Source organism: Vicia villosa, unplaced genomic scaffold (assembly GCF_029867415.1).
Source record: "Vicia villosa cultivar HV-30 ecotype Madison, WI unplaced genomic scaffold, Vvil1.0 ctg.000547F_1_1, whole genome shotgun sequence".
In the NCBI taxonomy this organism is placed as follows: domain Eukaryota; kingdom Viridiplantae; phylum Streptophyta; class Magnoliopsida; order Fabales; family Fabaceae; genus Vicia; species Vicia villosa.
In genome coordinates, this window is record NW_026705251.1 from 292,563 (window position 1) to 309,716 (window position 17,154).

At 32.8% G+C, this 17,154-nt stretch overlaps 1 long non-coding RNA gene across 1 annotated transcript; it reads right to left on the reverse strand.

Moving 5' to 3' along the window:
* Window positions 1–7,685: 7,685 nt before the first annotated feature.
* LOC131629301 (uncharacterized) lies at window positions 7,686–8,239 on the reverse strand. The gene is made up of 2 exons (XR_009292007.1): window positions 7,944–8,239; window positions 7,686–7,857 (listed from the first exon to the last, which is right to left on the reverse strand). It is a non-coding gene; the product is annotated as an uncharacterized LOC131629301 (long non-coding RNA).
* Between the last annotated feature and the right edge of the window lie 8,915 nt (window positions 8,240–17,154).

Below are 17,154 nucleotides of genomic sequence, written 5' to 3' on the forward strand. Positions count from 1 at the left end.
CAAGGATTGATCATGATTCATCAAGGAAAGTTCAAAAATCAACAAAACCTAAAAGTTTCTAAATTAGGGTTTTCATAGGAGAAAGTCAACTGAACTTTGACCAGCCATAACTCCTACATGGCACATCAGAAATTTCCCGTCCAATGCTCATTTTGAAGGAAATTGAATTCTCTACAATTTTATCTCTCACATGCCAAGTCCAAAAATGCTTCATTTGAGAGATATGGATCAAAAGATTATAGGTCCTTTTTGAAAGTCAACCAAAAGCAGTTTTTTTGTCAAAGCCAATATCATCAAGATAAATTCTTCAAATGGAAAAAAGCTTCTAATGTGGCTTGTAGAAGACATCTTGAGGTTTCCAAAAAGTCCTAGAACTCATCCATATCTTAAAAATTGAGTGAGATATGCCTCGTCAAAGTTGGACAATTTTAAAGGGAAAAATGTGAAATAAAAGGCCCCAAAATGAATTTCTTTGCAAAGAGGCCCACTATTTTATGATCCAATTTTGCTATACAAGTCATCTAGAAGTCCCAATTTGAATACCACGAATTTTTGATCATTATTTGATTTTTAGTGAATTTAATTCATTAAAAAATGGATGGAAATCAAAGATTTGGGAATATTATGAAGAGATTTGATTTAATTTTGATTATCAACTAATTCCAATCATCATTTATGGCATATTTTTCAGTTCAAATTCGTACATAGGGTAATTGGGGCAGATTGAAGCAATTTGGTCAAAATTAGAAAGATTGAAAAATCATGTTTCAATCAAATCTCCAAGTTTTGATTCAAAAGGATCTTGCAAGGTTTGGTTGACCTAAATTCACCTATTATATAAGCATAACACGTCCAAAGCATAAGGGGGAGGGATTGGCAACTTCATAAACTCAAACAAATCTCACAAAATCTCAAGAAAAAATCAACTTCGTTCTTGGAGTTTGGTACCAATTCGAAGGCTTTTGAAGGATCAAACGTGTTGCTGGAGCCTTGTTGATCGTATCCCAATCAGAATCGAAGCCTGCCACACCTGGAATCGACGCCTATCAACTCACGGTTTAGCCATGTTTTTTAAGATTCGATTATCATCATACAAGCATTATAAACATCCATTGATCGCATATTATGGTTTGTATTAATGTTTAGAACATGTTTGGTTAGTTGGATTTGAGTTTTGATGCAGGTATCACCATGTGCCATGGCTAGGGTTTCGGCTTCTTGAAATTGGGAACCATGGAAGCAAGCAAAATCGGACCAAATTAATGCCCTCATCATGTTTAGAAATTAATTTCGGGTGGAAATCTGTTTTTGATTGACATTTATTGATTGAGTTTCATGAATTTAGAAACTGCAGGTCTTGGCTACAATGGAACTCGCACCTAAATCATAGCAAGTTCGTAGCAAAATGTCCAGAAAAAAGAAATAGCAAACGAAGAAGATGAAGTGGACAAGGCGCGCGTTTGCAGTTTGAATTTTTGGAGAACATCTTGTTTCATATATTATATTATTCGCGCGTGTTATTAGCAGCGACATATAAGTGGCGCGCTAGGTTAGAGGCGAGGGTTGGTAAACGAAGGGTCTTGTGTTCGATCCCCATCCGGGCCATTCTTTTTTTTCTTCTTTTAACAACATGTTGTTTGCTATAGATCCAGTATTACCCTCCCAGCGTGACTATGGTGCACTCTCGTTCAAGAGCCCTTTGATCTCCATCAGATGCATCTTCACCCAGATCCTACGCTCACCAGATTACAGGTCCACCATGTTCTTCCCCAGCCATGCCACATGCAATCTGAGCTAAGTTTCTTATAATTTTTTTTATTTTTTCTATTACCTCAATGTTTTTATTTTTTATTTTCTTATTTCTCTTTTAGTTATTATTATTTATATCTCTTATTTAACTAATTAAAATTTTATTATAACAAATTATAATTATTTATTTTATCGAAAGTTCGATTTTTCACAATGTTATTCATAATTGTTTTATTATTATTATTATTATTTAAAATTCAATATTATTTTCAAATAAACTTTTTTATCAATTAAATAATTAGGATTACATCCAATAATTATTTAATTGATATATTGAGTCGAACTCTCAATTTTTCTCTGTTAACTTTGGTATTATTTCAATTAGATTATTATTTTATTAACCATTGTTAATTTGTGCCCTAATCAGGGTTTACGAAGATCATGCCTACACTGAAAATTTCTTTTTTTTTCTTTGTGCAGCTTTTCCAGGGTTACCATCAGGGTTCTTCCGACTACGTGCCATATCAAATCAAAAGCTAAGTCCCCGATTTTATTATTATTTATTTATTCATTTATTTTTTTCCTTATAAAATAAATTAGGGTTTACTTTCAAATGTCAATGAACTCTTCCTACACTCACCCTTTGTTGTTTATTTTTCCTTTTCCAATTTTCAGGGTTAACCGACCGGTCAAAGCTCCAATTTTTCCTTTTTATTATTACTTATGTCAGACTTTTTTTGCTTTATTTGGGTTTTATTATTGCTTTTTCCCCCTCTCCATGGTTTATTATGTATCTGTTCCTGGACTGTATTGTGTGGCCTTGAAGGCATTTAACATTGTTTATATTTATTGCGTGGTTAGTAATTTAGGGAGTGTAACCTCGAATTGAACATAGAATCACTAATTTTACAAGATAAATGTAATCGAAGTTAACCACGTGATTGTGCCACACACACACCTTTTATGGTAACCCCTTTTGTTGCCTGTTGCCTTGTTGCCTTGTGTTTTTCAGTGCAGAATAGCCAAGTCCCTCGAATACGAGGACGCCTCGGCAATGCTTCCCTCAGTTCATTCAGATCATAAGTCTCAATGATATTGCCTTCGATTCGCTAATATGATCCCGTCCCTCGAAGTTGCCTACGAAATGCTGAGGTGTCCTCTGGTTGCCTAATAATGATGGCTCTTCTGATCCTTCCTTTAGACTACCTGCCCCTCTATGGCAGGGACAGTCTCATGGCGAACGATAATTGCGACGACCCTTTAACCTCCAAATAAAAGGACTTTCTACCCTCTTATGGTATGGATAGCCCTGAAAAGCTAAAAGAATCTTTTACAAATATCAAGGTAATTTGCCCTTAATTGCATGCTCTGGTTTAAATTCCCTTTTCTACCCTTTTCTTAAAAACTTCAGTAAGGCTACGCTCATTTACGAGCTAAAGTCCTTATTTTCTTCTTCTACATTTCTAAACTTTTGGTTTCAAAACTAAAGAGCAAAGCAATTAAGAGCCCATGGAAAACCATGATGCAAAGGGTGCCTTACACCTTCCCTTTGTATAAATTACCCCCCGAACTCAGTTTTCTTTTAAAAAGGTTTTTTTCTGTTCTTTTAGCCTTTCTATAATTTGGATAAAATAAAAGTCGGTGGCGACTCTTGCTTACCGTACATTTCGAATAAAGTCAGTTCACCGTATTAAACAAGGCATTGGGTAGTTTTCTGTTTGTGTATGCAGGTATTTCCTCGAAATCCCTTGATGGTTAATTCCAAGGCATTGTGATAAGGAAATCATATGTACACAGCCGTTACTCTATCCAATTTTTTTCAAGAGTTTATAATGCATTTTAAAGGCTTGGTGCAATTTGTGCTAAAGATAATCAAGTTCATCTTGGTCCCCAATTGGTATTATGTTGGTTTAGCGATTGGTAGTCCAAAGGATGGGAAATTTATATTGACTCTTAATGTCAAGTGTTGGCTGCTTATTTTGGTTAGATCGTTATTTTCTTATCTTTTATTTTATGCTCTAGGATAGTCCCTTCATCATCTTCCCCCTTCTTAGATTTTCAAAACCTTCTCTCTTTTTCCAAAACATTCTAATTTTTGCAAACCTCTTTTAAATCCTTTCTTTAAAAATATATTTTTCCCGTAGAGGCTCTTCTTTCAAAGTTTAAACATGATTAATTGTTGTGGTGAGTTGTGATATCCCACGATCTTGATATTAATTGATATGATGAAACCTTTTCCACTTGAGAGAGTTAGTGAAATACTTGTTGATTTTATCTAAGTTGGAGCCCTTCTTTCATTTGTGATGCAAAAAATCCATCTGTTCTGATGTTTAAGATCAGTGGCTGAGTATTCTCTCCTATGATGATAAAGTGTTTATTCCTTTTATAAATATTCCCTTTTAAGTGAAACTACATTAGCTCTGACTTCTCCATTTCACCGAGTAGGTATGTAGGCACAAGATGTAATGTCTTGCCGAGCTTATTTTAAAAAATCAAACAAAACCTTTTCTTTTGCACACAATTCTCTTTTTAACATAGATTTTCAAAAAGGTTCCTGTGGAGTACCACAAGTATGATGGGTGCTAAAAATCTCCCCCTTGTATAATCAACACCCGTACCTAAGATATCTTTGTGTTGTTTTTGTTTTAAAAACTTCTTTTTGGGTTTATTTTTCTCTTTTCCCATTTCATTTGGAAACAATAAAGCGCGGTGGCGACTTTCACTTAAATAATGAGTCAAGTCAATCCAATGGCTTTGATCTCAGATTTCCCCCCTACAATAGTAAGATAGATTCAGTTCAATAAGTTTATCAAGGGTAACTCTCTAACTTAATCTTCTCTCGTTTCCTCACTTTTTCTTCCTCTTATTTTTCTCAACCATATTTTCAACTCCTACCTCTTTGTCAATCTTTTTCTCATTCTCACTTGCTTATTTTCTCTTATCATTAGCCTTAAGGTATGAAGGTACTATTCTATTTCTCAAATCAATAGCTTTGTTAGTCTCTTTTTTTAGGAGGTCTATCGTGTTTCCTACAAATCATATGCTTGAGCTAGACTGCGCTGCTATTTGTTTAGATAACTGACCAAGTTGCATTTCTAAATTTTTTAAGGAAGATTTGATTTTCCAAATTATGGTGTTCAGATTCTTAGCTATTGCTTCTTGATTCCTTCCAACTTGTTAAAAGTTTTACTTCAAAAAATTGGTTAAGGCTTCTTTCAAAAGTGATGGTTGTAACACCCCAAAATAATTAGATTATTTATTTAATAATTTAAATGGGAATTTTGTTATTGATTTATGAAGTTATGTGATGTTTTGATGAATATGATGTGAGAGGTGGTCCTATGCGTACTAGAGCGAGAATTAAAGAGAAAATGGGTAATTTTAATAATTTTAGATAATTAAAATAGTTAGTTAGAATTATTTTAGTTAGAAATATAGAGTAATATTAGTGTTAGAGATGATAAGGGATTAATGGTCAATTTTAAGAGGTTAAGTGAGGGTGAGGGTGGAAAGATCATATTAGAGGTCCAAGGGATAAGATTGACAAAAAGAAAATATTGAGGTTTGAGCGATTTATTCTGTACGGGATTATCATGGAACACAAGGAAGAAGAAGCGGTTGCTGGAAATCTAGGGTAAGGGGTTATCATGGTTATTATAATTGGTATAAGGTTTAGGTAATCATGGTTTTTGCATTTCGGGTTTGTGATTGTTGATGATAATATGATGAATATGGTGAATTTGATGTTATGAACATGATGATATTGATGTATGTTAATAGCAATGATATTTTTAGGTGTGATCTTGCAATATTTCATGAAGTTTGGGTTTTTGAAATTGGGACAATGGGGTTCTCGTATTTCTACTTTTTAGAATTCGTAAAACTGTTTTCACAAGGTGCAATCGATTGCAATGCCAAATGAATCGATTGCACTATCAAATTTTTGTGCATATTTGCTTCTGTTTCAGTAAGCAATCAATTGTTGTGAGGGTGCAATCGACTGCAACGTGTGAAAATTTTGAAATTTGGCCTCTCGAACAGGGTGCAATCGATTGCTGTCTGGGTGGAACCAATTGCTTATTGTTTGACAGCATTTTTGTAAATTTTGAAAAATTCACAACTTTTGACTCGGGTGTCCGTTTGACGCGCCGTTTGAACCTACAAAAAGCTAAAAACATTTTCTATAATTTAAAAATAATCTTGAACATAGTGAATGATTATTTGATGGAAGCTTACGTCTTTTGTATGGAATTAGTCATGTACGTTCGTATTGTGTTGTGCTATGAAGTGTTTGACGTTACTATGGTGATATTATGTTGTATTTATGATGTGTTTGATGTTGTATGGACTGTTTGATGTTCTTATGAAATAATATGAGGTATTTTGAAGTATGTGATCATATTATGGTGAGTATATGAATGATGACGTGTTTTGACTAGTTATGGTCATGTTTTTCTTGTGTTGTTGTGCATCATGCATTCAAAGCATATGTTATGACTTCGGTCCAGTGGTGATATGTTAGGACTTTGGTCCATTGGTAATTTGTAGGACTTTGTTCCAATGGTGATAAGTTAGGACTTTGGTCCATTGGTAATTTGTAGGACTTTGTTCCAATGGTGATATGTAGGACTCCAGTCATGTGGTGGCATCAACCTCATTGGGTGCGTTTATAAGTTGTGCTTTGGTTCCAAGTGGAAACCGATCGTATTGGTGGGGTCTTTGGAGGTAGATGACTTAATGTCATCAGTTATGTTTTGGTACCACATGCATGAGTATATGTTGATACATTTCATCGTATGTTACATTGCATATTTGACTATATACGTGATTGATTGATGAAGTTGTGATTTCAAGCGATGTTTGTGCTTGCGTTATGAATCGAATGTTGTTTAAAATTGAGGTGAGCAATCTAATATTATAATAATGAGGTAATTGAGTTTATATATGATATGTGATGTTATGTGAATCATATGAGAATAGTGATGTACCTACTATACTTATTCCTTGCATCTTTTATAATGAGAATAGTGATGTTTTTTTCTCTAACTACTTGGTTGCAGAAGTGGGTTTGAAATAAGTGGGGGAGAGATTGTGCTTCTTTGAGATAGTTCAGGTGTGAACAGTTGGTTTAGTGTGATGTGAATTGCATGAATGTCTAACTTTTTATAATTTCAATCACTATACTAAAACATGTTTTTTTTTGTAAAAATAAGTAAAATTACATGTATAGTATAAGTAAGTTACATTAGCTACTAAAAAGCATATGTCTCTATTTTTCTTCAATTTGATAAATGAAAGACGATCCCAAAAATCAAAATCAAAATTGTAAGACTTAGCTAATAAATTCATTATAGAATTTAATGCATATATGTCCTTGATATTGACCAGTAAAGTGTAGCACATGTGGTTTTTAGATGCAACTATCCATGGTGTTGTGAGTGGAACATTTTGAGCGATGTACCAAAATGAAACGAGAAAAGGGGGATTGAGGCGATGTTAACTTGGAGTCGAAGGGGTATGAAAAAATATGGAAGTGGAGACTTAAGTGATCCTTAATGTCATTATCTTTACCAAAAGGATGGAAGCGGAGGAGATAAAGGTTTTAATTGATAACAAAGAAGTAGTAGATCTGCTTTAATGGTTGAGAAACTGAGACGAAATATAAGAGTGAGCACATTTGAGAAGAATTACGGAACAAACAGTGAAAATCCTTAAGGATTTCATAAATAGGAGGGCACAATACATTAGTAGGATGGATAATGGTCAGGCCCATAACGTGGTATGGTTAGCCATGAGAGAAGGAAACAATACATGGATTAAATCATGTAATAATACTAAATGGATATATTTCTTAGAATTCTATATATTTTATGAATCAAACATCATAAAAAACAAACAAAAATAAACAAAAGTTTCGAAAATTGTTTATTAAAATATAAAGAAAAAGACATAATGAGTTATAATTATATATGTAAATTTTGCAAAATGTCAATTTCTCGATTACATTTTACTGCATATGATCTCACAAAGCATACACGAAATTTATTTATTATTTGCTAGAACTTATCAAGGATGAAGCAGTATATGTATGCATCAATACTCCAGCACCTACAAAATAAAAAGAACTTTTTATATACTTTATTTGGTTAAGAAAACTAAATTAAATTTTACGAGAAACAAAATAGGAAAATAACCTTGTCATGCAAAGAGATATGATATTGTTCGCAATTCTTTTTCCTACAGTCTGCCACACACGCATCAAAATCGCGGACTGGAGGATTTCTAATACACATACCGCGACACCTTATAGTGCAGTAAGGTTCATTACCGTTGTTTAACTTTAATTCTTGAGATTGAGTGATGCTTTCAGCTTGTATTATGATAAACATTAATACTAGGATCATCACAACAAAATTTTTAATTTGACTGACAGCCATCACTCGGCTCAAATTCAATTCAAATTTCCAACTTTGTGATGTTTCAAACTTTGCACAACACTCACTTTGCAAAATGTTTTCGTTAGACCCTTATTTATAGGGCACATTCTTTTTTTATTGAATTTATAAATTAGAATTTTTTAAAGTATTTGGATATTTTATTAATAACATTTAAGACACATTAAAAGAAATGTACAAAAATACTATTTTTTTAATTACATATTTGTGTGAACTCTTATTAAATAATCAATTACAATCCATAATATTTTATAACTTATATTTTTTTATCGTATTAATAATTAACAATTTTTAATTCTTTAGATAAATTTGTTGTGTTGAGAAAGAGTTTTCCAACCTATTGTTTCTTTTCTAATCGATGAATTAGCATCGATAGTTGCTTGCAATATATATTAAATCTATACAAAAAAATTATATTGACCAAAAAGTTTTGAGTTTAAGACCCCATAAAAACAATAATAAAGTATTCCTTCATTGTATTTTAATTAATATTAATATTCCCCTTCCCCGAGTCCTTTTAGAATAGGATGATTGTTGAAAAATTTTAATTAATCTAGAATTAAAAGGTGTAATACATTACTCCCTCCATTATATATTATATTCACCTTTAACTTTTTAGACTCCCTTAATAAATGGTGTATTTTGAATATATGTAGACTATATTTATTAATCATTCAATGAATCTAAAATGTTTAGTTTGCTTATACAAGAGAATGGAGGGAGTAAGTTATGTTATTAAGTGCCTAAAAGAGTTATATATCATTAAAAATAATTTTTACATAATTTGATAATATAAAAGATCGAACGTATGATATATATGGTAATACTTTTATATCCACCGGTTGATTTTGGCAAAATTATGTAATTTTCATATAATTATGTAATTTGACATAATTTGTTAGTATAATCTATATGGTAATATCTTTAAATTCAACTAATAATATTTATTTAATATGATAATATTGTGAGTGTAATTCTTTGCGTAACTCTCCGTGTGAGATAATATATGTTATTTTTTACAATGATTTGTGTGATCCATTGTATAAATATATTTGAGTTAAATTCAATTTGTCAATATATTATTTTTAATTAGAAATTTGAAAGGTATAATATTTCTAATATGGTTTATAAAATAACAAAAAAAAATCTAAATAGATTATTGGTCAACTAACAGTAGTTACTTCATACAATATAATAGGTTTATTTACATCTATACAAAAAAATATATTTACCTCAAAGTTTCGAGTTCAGTCCCCGTAAAAACTGTAAAGAAAATACTCCTTATTTGTTGTTTAATTAATATTACTATTCCACTCGCCTGCGTCCTTTTAAAAAAGGTTGATTGTTTACAAAATATAATTAATCTTAATTACAAAAGGTGTAATATATTACTTTCTCCATTTTCTTTTATATACAACTTAAACTTTTTGACTCATTCAATAAGTTATTTATTTAGATTATGAATTGACTAGATTCAATATATAAAAAGGTAAATTTGTTTATAATTTATGCCTAAGGGAATTATATAATAATGTATTTTTATATGTAAAGTCTTTTGATTTTTTTTTTTTTTAGTTTTAGAACAATATAAAATTTCAAATTTCAAATATGTTTTGATTGCCTAACTTTTAATAATTTCAATCACTATAATAGTATATGTTTTTTTCTTTGTAAAAATAAATAAAATTACATGTATAGTATAATTAAGTTACATTAGCTACTAAAAAGCAAATGTCTTTATTTTTCTTCAATGTTGTTAAAGAATTTAATGCATATATATCCTTGATATTGACCAGTAAAGTATATCACATGTGGTTTTTAGATGCAACTATCCATGGTGTTGTGAGTGAAACATTTGAGCGATGTACCAAAATGAAAAGAGAAAATAGGGAACAAAGCGATGTTAATGATGTGGTGAATCACGTCAAAGTAATAAAAAAAGATTATCGTTCCAACATAGACCAATTGTCAATCTATCACTTTCTATTATTAAGGTGCTTATCTAAGGCGGGTCAATTCAGTTGTCTGAGAGTATACAGTGCAAGGAAATAAAGGAATAATGTAAATTCAGATAAAAGACAGGCTCGAATGTAATTCACATCAGTCAGATAATATTCCGATTATTTATAAATAGAACTACTTATGGGGCAGTATTTTCTACTCTTGAAAAGAAACAATTTAATGGGAACTTGTCGCTTTCGCAAACTAAGAACTGAGTTTATTCTCTAATCAATTCCTTCTATTTTCACTTATAAAAGGTGCTTTTAGTGTTAAAGAAGTAAACCTATTTTTAAGAAATTGGTTCCTTGACTTAGTAAAAAAAGTGGTTTTGACTTGGAATATTTAATTTAGAAGAAATTCATGTCTTTCGCTCAAGAATCGGATTTCAACCCCATGAACTTGCCGAAAACAATTTCAAAATATTTTTCTAAAAGTGTCAAAGATTCGTAATTAACTAGACAAAACGCTTTCGCCCTCTTTGAATTGTTAAAAACTAACCAAGTTTAACTTTGAAAATTGGACGGCTTTCGATCTTATCCAAAACAGTTAAGTACAGAAAACTTCTGTTAAAAGTTAAAACAACCTGTCATACCCCAAAATTTGCCCATCTCATTTCTCTTTCAAACTCATACTAAGGTTCAAGGCTCAAAGACACCTCCTCCTAAACAATGGTTCAAGGAATTAGGGTTTTGACTTCTCTGAAGAAAATGAATGAATCAAAGGCTCCAATGCATTTCATATGGCTTGTGATGTTTCAAACTATCTCCATGACAAAATTCAGGTTTTAATTCCAAGGATTGATCACTCAATTGCTCAGAAAGTCAACAGTCGATTAGTTTGACCTAAAAGTCAACTGTGGTCAAAGTACAGTCAAAACTCCTGATTTTTTGTCAACAACCTTATTTTGAAGTATCATTCACCATTTGATCAAGTATTGATCATGGTTCATCAAGAAAAGATCAGAAATCAACAAAATCAAAAGTTTCTAAATTAGGGTTTTCATAGAAGAAAGTCAACTAAACTTTGACCAGAAATAACTCCCACATGGAACATCATAAATCACCCATCCAAAGCTCATTTTTAAGGAAATCGAATTCTCTACAATTTTGTCTCTCACAAGCCAAGTCTAAAAATGCTTCATTTGAGAGATATGGATCAAAAGATTATAGGTCCTTTTTGAAAGTCAACCAAAAGCAATTTTTTGTCAAAGCCAATATCATCAAGATAAAATCCTCAAATGGAAAAAAGCTTCCAGAATGGCTTGTAGAGGACATCTTGAGGTTTCCAAAAAGTCCTATAACTCTTCCATATCTTTAAAATTGAGAGAGATATGCCTTGTCAAATTCGGACAATTTCAAGGGGAAAAATGTGAAGGAGAAGGCTTCAAAATGGATTTCTTTGCAAAGAGGCCCAATATTTTTTGATACAATCTTGATCCACAAGTCACCAATGAGGTCTATATCCATTTACATGAATTTATAGGATTTAGTTGATTTATTATGAATTTTTTATTCATTTGAAAATAATTAAATTCAATTAAATCAAGCAAAAATCAAAAGATTTGATATGGCTTGGATTTCCAATCAAATATAATCATCCAAATACATTATTATTGATTGAAATTCGTGGGAATAATGATTGGAAAGAGATGAAGGAAATTTGAGCCAAATTTGGAAGATTTAAATCAAGATTCAATACAATATCAATCTCACAAATTACCATTTGATCATATATTCTTGTTCATGTTGATGCATACTATGTTTCTGGATGATTTAATTGAGTTTTAGATGCAGAATGAAGCAAGTGCCATTATTAGGGTTTTGAAGATCTAATTGGGGAAATCGCGTTAGAGCCAAAATCGAACGAAACCGATGGCACAATCGAACTCAGGAGTCGATTTTACATTGATCCATGGTTTTGTATTGAATTTATGTGCAATATTTTATGGTTTTGATTCGTACAGGTCTAATGCGACGCAAGAAAACCGTGGCAAAAGACTTTGTATTTCCAAAAGTTGAACAAGGAAGAAGAAGCACCAGGGCGCGCGTTTTTATTTTTGAAAGCTTCAAATAATTTGTTTTTTATATAATGTTTGTGAAACAATGTGTTGACAGCGAATGAATACCAGCCTAGTGGAGAATGAGCGCGTCCAAAGGTTCTGTGTGCAAGGTCAGGGGTTCGACCCCTGGGTTCTGCAAACTATTTTTTCCAATATTTTGTTTTACAGATTTAGTACACCATGGGCGCTTCTGTATACCGTACGTCTTCAAATATCCACCATTGGATTACTAGATCTCCATATCCAAGGAGCACTATAGTGCCGGCCTACCATGCACCTGCAAGAATTCAACCACACCTAATCAAAGTTGAGTTATTCTAATTTCTTTTAATTTTAATTATATAAATACTTTTATTTTATTTTCTTATTTATTTTTTTAATACAATTATTATTATTCATATTTTTTATTTTATCTTAATAAATTAGTTTTTATATGTAATAATTTCCTACTTATTTATTTTTTATCGAAAACTCGATTTTCTTTCGTAATTCTATTAATAATTGTTTATATATTTAAAATTCAATTTTATTTTCATTAGGATTTACATCCAATAATTATTTAATTGTTATTTTTAATCGAACTTTCGATCTTCTTAACCTCAAATGTTAATTTAAATTATTGTTTTTTCATACCTTATGGTTTTAACCCTTATTAATCCCAATAAATCAGGGTTGTAGATCAGTCAATGCACTAACATTTCTCTTCTTTGTGCCCAACTTTCAGGGTTAATCAAGAACTTTCAGCCACGCGCCATACCGTTCGAAAAGCTAAGTTTCCAATTTTATTTTAATTTAATATCATTTTATTTTGCCCAAAATAGGGTTTACTTCAAATAGTCAATGAATTACTCATACACTCACCCCTTTTATTTTTTCTTCATTTTCAGGGTTAACCAACCGATCAAAGCTCAAACCTTCGGTAACCCTAAACTCGTTCTCCTTTAATTCTTCTTTAATTATTACTTGTGTTAGACTTATTGCTTTACTGGGTTACATTATTGCTTCTTCCCTTCCCCATGGCTATATTTTGTAACTGCTCTTGGGTTGTATTGTTTGGCTTTGAAGGCACTTAAACTGTTATTATTACTGCGTGGCTAGTAATTCTAGGGTGTGCAACCTCGAACTGAATTTAGATTATGGGTTTGCTTCAAATGGTTAATGAATTCCTCCTACACTCACCCTTTTGTTTATTCTTCCTTTGCTAATTTTCAGAATTAACCAACCGGTCAAAGCTCAAACCTTCGGTAACCCTAAACTCGATTCTTCTTTAATTATTACTTGTGTTAAACCTATTGCTTATTTGGTTATATTATTGCTTTTTCCCCTTCCCCATGGCTATATTCTATAACTGCTCCTGGGTTGTATTGTTTGGCCTTGAAGGCACTTAAACTGCTATTATAACTGCGTGGTTAGTAATTCTAGGGAGTGCAACCTCGAACTGAATTTAGAATAACAAATTTATAAGATAATATTATCTGAATTGAATCACGTGATTGTGCACCCACACACCTTTTATGGTAACCTCTCTTGTTGCCTGTTGCCTTGTTGCCTTGTTGCCTTTTGTTTTCAGTGCAGAATAGTCAAGTCCCTCGAATACGAGAACGCCTCAGCAATGTTGCCCTCAGTTCATTCTCATCATAAAAGATCATAAGTCCCAATGATGCTGCCTTCAATTCGCTTATATGATCTTGTCCCTCGAAGTTGCCTACGAAATGCTGAGGTGTCCTCTGGTTGCCTAATAATGATGACTATTCTGATCCTTCCCTTAGACTACCTGCCCCCCTATGGTAGGGACAGTCTTATGGAGAACGATAATTGCGACGACCCTTCAACCTCCAAATAAAAGGACTTCCTACCCTCTTATGGTATGGATAGCCCTGAAACGCTAAAAGAACTTTTTACAATGTCAATGTAATTTGCCCCTAATTGCTTTGCTCTGGCTTAAATATTTTTATTACACTTCTTCTTAAAAACTTCAAAATGGCTACGCTCATTTACGAGCTAAAGTCCTTATTTTCTTCTTCTACATTTCTAAACTTTTGGTTTCAAAAGAGCAAAGCAATTAAGAGCCCATGGAAAACCATGGATGCAAAGGGTGCCTTACACCTTCCCTTTGTATAAATTACCCCCCGAACTCAAAATTTATTTTAAAGGTTTTTTTTGTTCTTTTAGCCTTTCTTTAATTTGGATAAAATAAAAGTCGATGGCGACTCTTGCTTTCCGCAACATTTCAATAGAGTCAGTTCACCGTATTACACAACCCCTAAAGTATTTCTACACTTACAATATATGAAATGTTATCACAAAGAAGATCCTTACATTCTAACCTTTAAAGATTTAGCCAGACATTGAAATGAAAGTAAGCATATTAAGGTTTGTCATTTTAAAACAACAATAAAGACAAGCAAGATAATAAATCAATTAAAGCAACTGCAAGAAATAAACAATTAAATAAAAGTAAAACTTTAAATAAGGAACCTGCTCCAAAACAGAGTCTTTAATCTGGTACAACTAGAAAGTAAAGTTGACTGGAAGAAAAATGGCGGCAAGATTTAAAATAAAGTGCTCCAACCTAATCACAATTATGGTGGAATAATCCCCCGAAGTGGCAAACTATTGCTTTTACAGATGCTAAGTATAGGCTTAGTGTTGTAAACTAAGTTATATCATAACAAAAGAAATGAAAAACTCCTATTTATAGACGTTCTTCAGGCCATGCTTTTACAGGAATGCCCCCAACTGCTTTTGGGCGGGATTTGCTTTTGTGAAGACGGCGGGCGCCGGGCAAGGATGGCGGCCGCCGAGTGTGTAAATTGGAAGATCGTGGAGGATGTGGCATTTATCTCATGAGTGGAAACAGACAAGTCATGGCGTCCCTTAGAGCGACCTCCATGTTGAACGCCATGTGTGTATTTAGCTAAAACAATCTTTATTTCTTGGCCTTTTAGCTTCGCTTCTATAAGGAGAGACCCAAATAAGCATGATGCCTGAAAACAAAACAAAAACAAACATAATACATGAAAATAATACTTAAAACTATAGGAATCATGTGTAATTTGAGTCTAATACATAGTGTATCAAATACTAAAAACCAAGAATTCATAATGACCATATCGCATCCTAAATGCGGTCTTCGACACGTTCGACTTTTTTACCTGATTATGATGGTATCCTGACTAGAGATAAATCTTCGAGGGCACACAAGCTCCTTTCAACTGATCCAGGGGGTCATCAATTCATGGTAATGGATACTTTTTCTTTATGGTCACTTTGTTTAACTTACGATAATTGATGCATGAATGCATACTACCATCCTTATTCTTCACCAAGAAAACATGAGCTCCCCATGGAGAAACACTAGGCCAAATAAAGTGCTTCGCTCCCAATTCTTCCAATTGACCCTGTAATTATCTCAACTCTTGAGGCGAAATTCGGTAAGGAGCAATAGAAACTGGAGCGGTTCCCAAAATAAGATCAATAGAGAATTCGACTTCCCTTTATGGTTGGAGAGAAGTGACATCCTCGGGAAAAACATCAGGAAATTCGCATACAATAGGAATCTCTGACACATTCTTCTTATCTTCCGATTTCGTGGAGAGAATCAAAAGAAAGGACTTTTCTTGTGCAAGAAGATAATTGACCATGTTAAATGTACCTTCAATCAGATTACCAATAACATCAATTGGAGTATTCTCCTCAGCGGGAACGAAAATAGCCTTCTCTTTGCATCCAATGTATACCGAGTTAGCTGACAATTAAGAAATGACGGCCGTTGAAAATAACAGAACAATCTTTACAGATCTTCAGAGCATCCACTATGTCATCAGTACAGAAGATATAATCATAGGATTAGGAAGGAGACTTGCTTCAAAACCAAGTCGTTTTACACGCTGATTAGAAATAAAGGAGTGCGTCGCTCCACAATCATCTAACACAAACAAAGGTTGATTATTAACATAGCATGTACCATTAGCAAGTTTGGTGTTTCCCTTGGCCTTCCTAGCATCCATGGTAAAGACTCAAGTATTCGTGTTGTTCGCATCTCTATGAGAGAAGGGAGATGTCATGGCTAACAATTTGCTAGTTGTGTGGGAGTCCTGATGTTGTTTTTGGGATAATTACGGCTTGTCATTAGAGCGAGATGTTTGATTAACTTGAAGTTATCCTTGGGTTGAACTATTTGGAGTTAAGCCAAGTGATTATGAATTATTTTAACGAGTTGATGCATATTTTTATGCTGGAAGATATCTGTTAAGAAAGTATAATGACTCTTAGAAGATGAAGCTCATATGGTTGCAATGTTTTCAGCACTGCATGTATATCGTGAACTTGTCGGTGTTGAGTTATCATTGTGTGTGATGTCGACGTTTTTAATTATTGTAAATTTTGTGGTTGGAATCATGTAAGTCGTTGTTGAATATCGTTGATGTTGTTGGGTGTTCCTGAATCGCTATTCAGAGTCGGAACTCGTAGATATGAGTAGATTTGGGAAAAGGACTAGAGGCTTGGTGTTTTGAAAACAAAGTTTTTGACAAATTAATGTGTCTCTCGAGTTATCTATAACTATAGATAAAGGGGATACACACTTTTGGGCTGACCTTAATTTTTCCCAAAATATCCTTATTTTCTTATTTATTTAAAAGAAAATAAGATTATTTTATAAGGATATTTTAAGAAAAAATTAAGGTCAACCCAAAAGTGTGTATACCCTTTATATATAGTTATAGATACCACAGGGGCTTTGATGTTCTATTTTCACTTGTTGAATAATCACACATCTCTCCACATACTTCGCCACGTCCTTTTTCTTACCGGGCCACCAAAAACCTTTCTTCAAGTCGTGGTACATCTTGGTGGATCCAGGAAGGATGATGAACCTGTGTTTGTGGG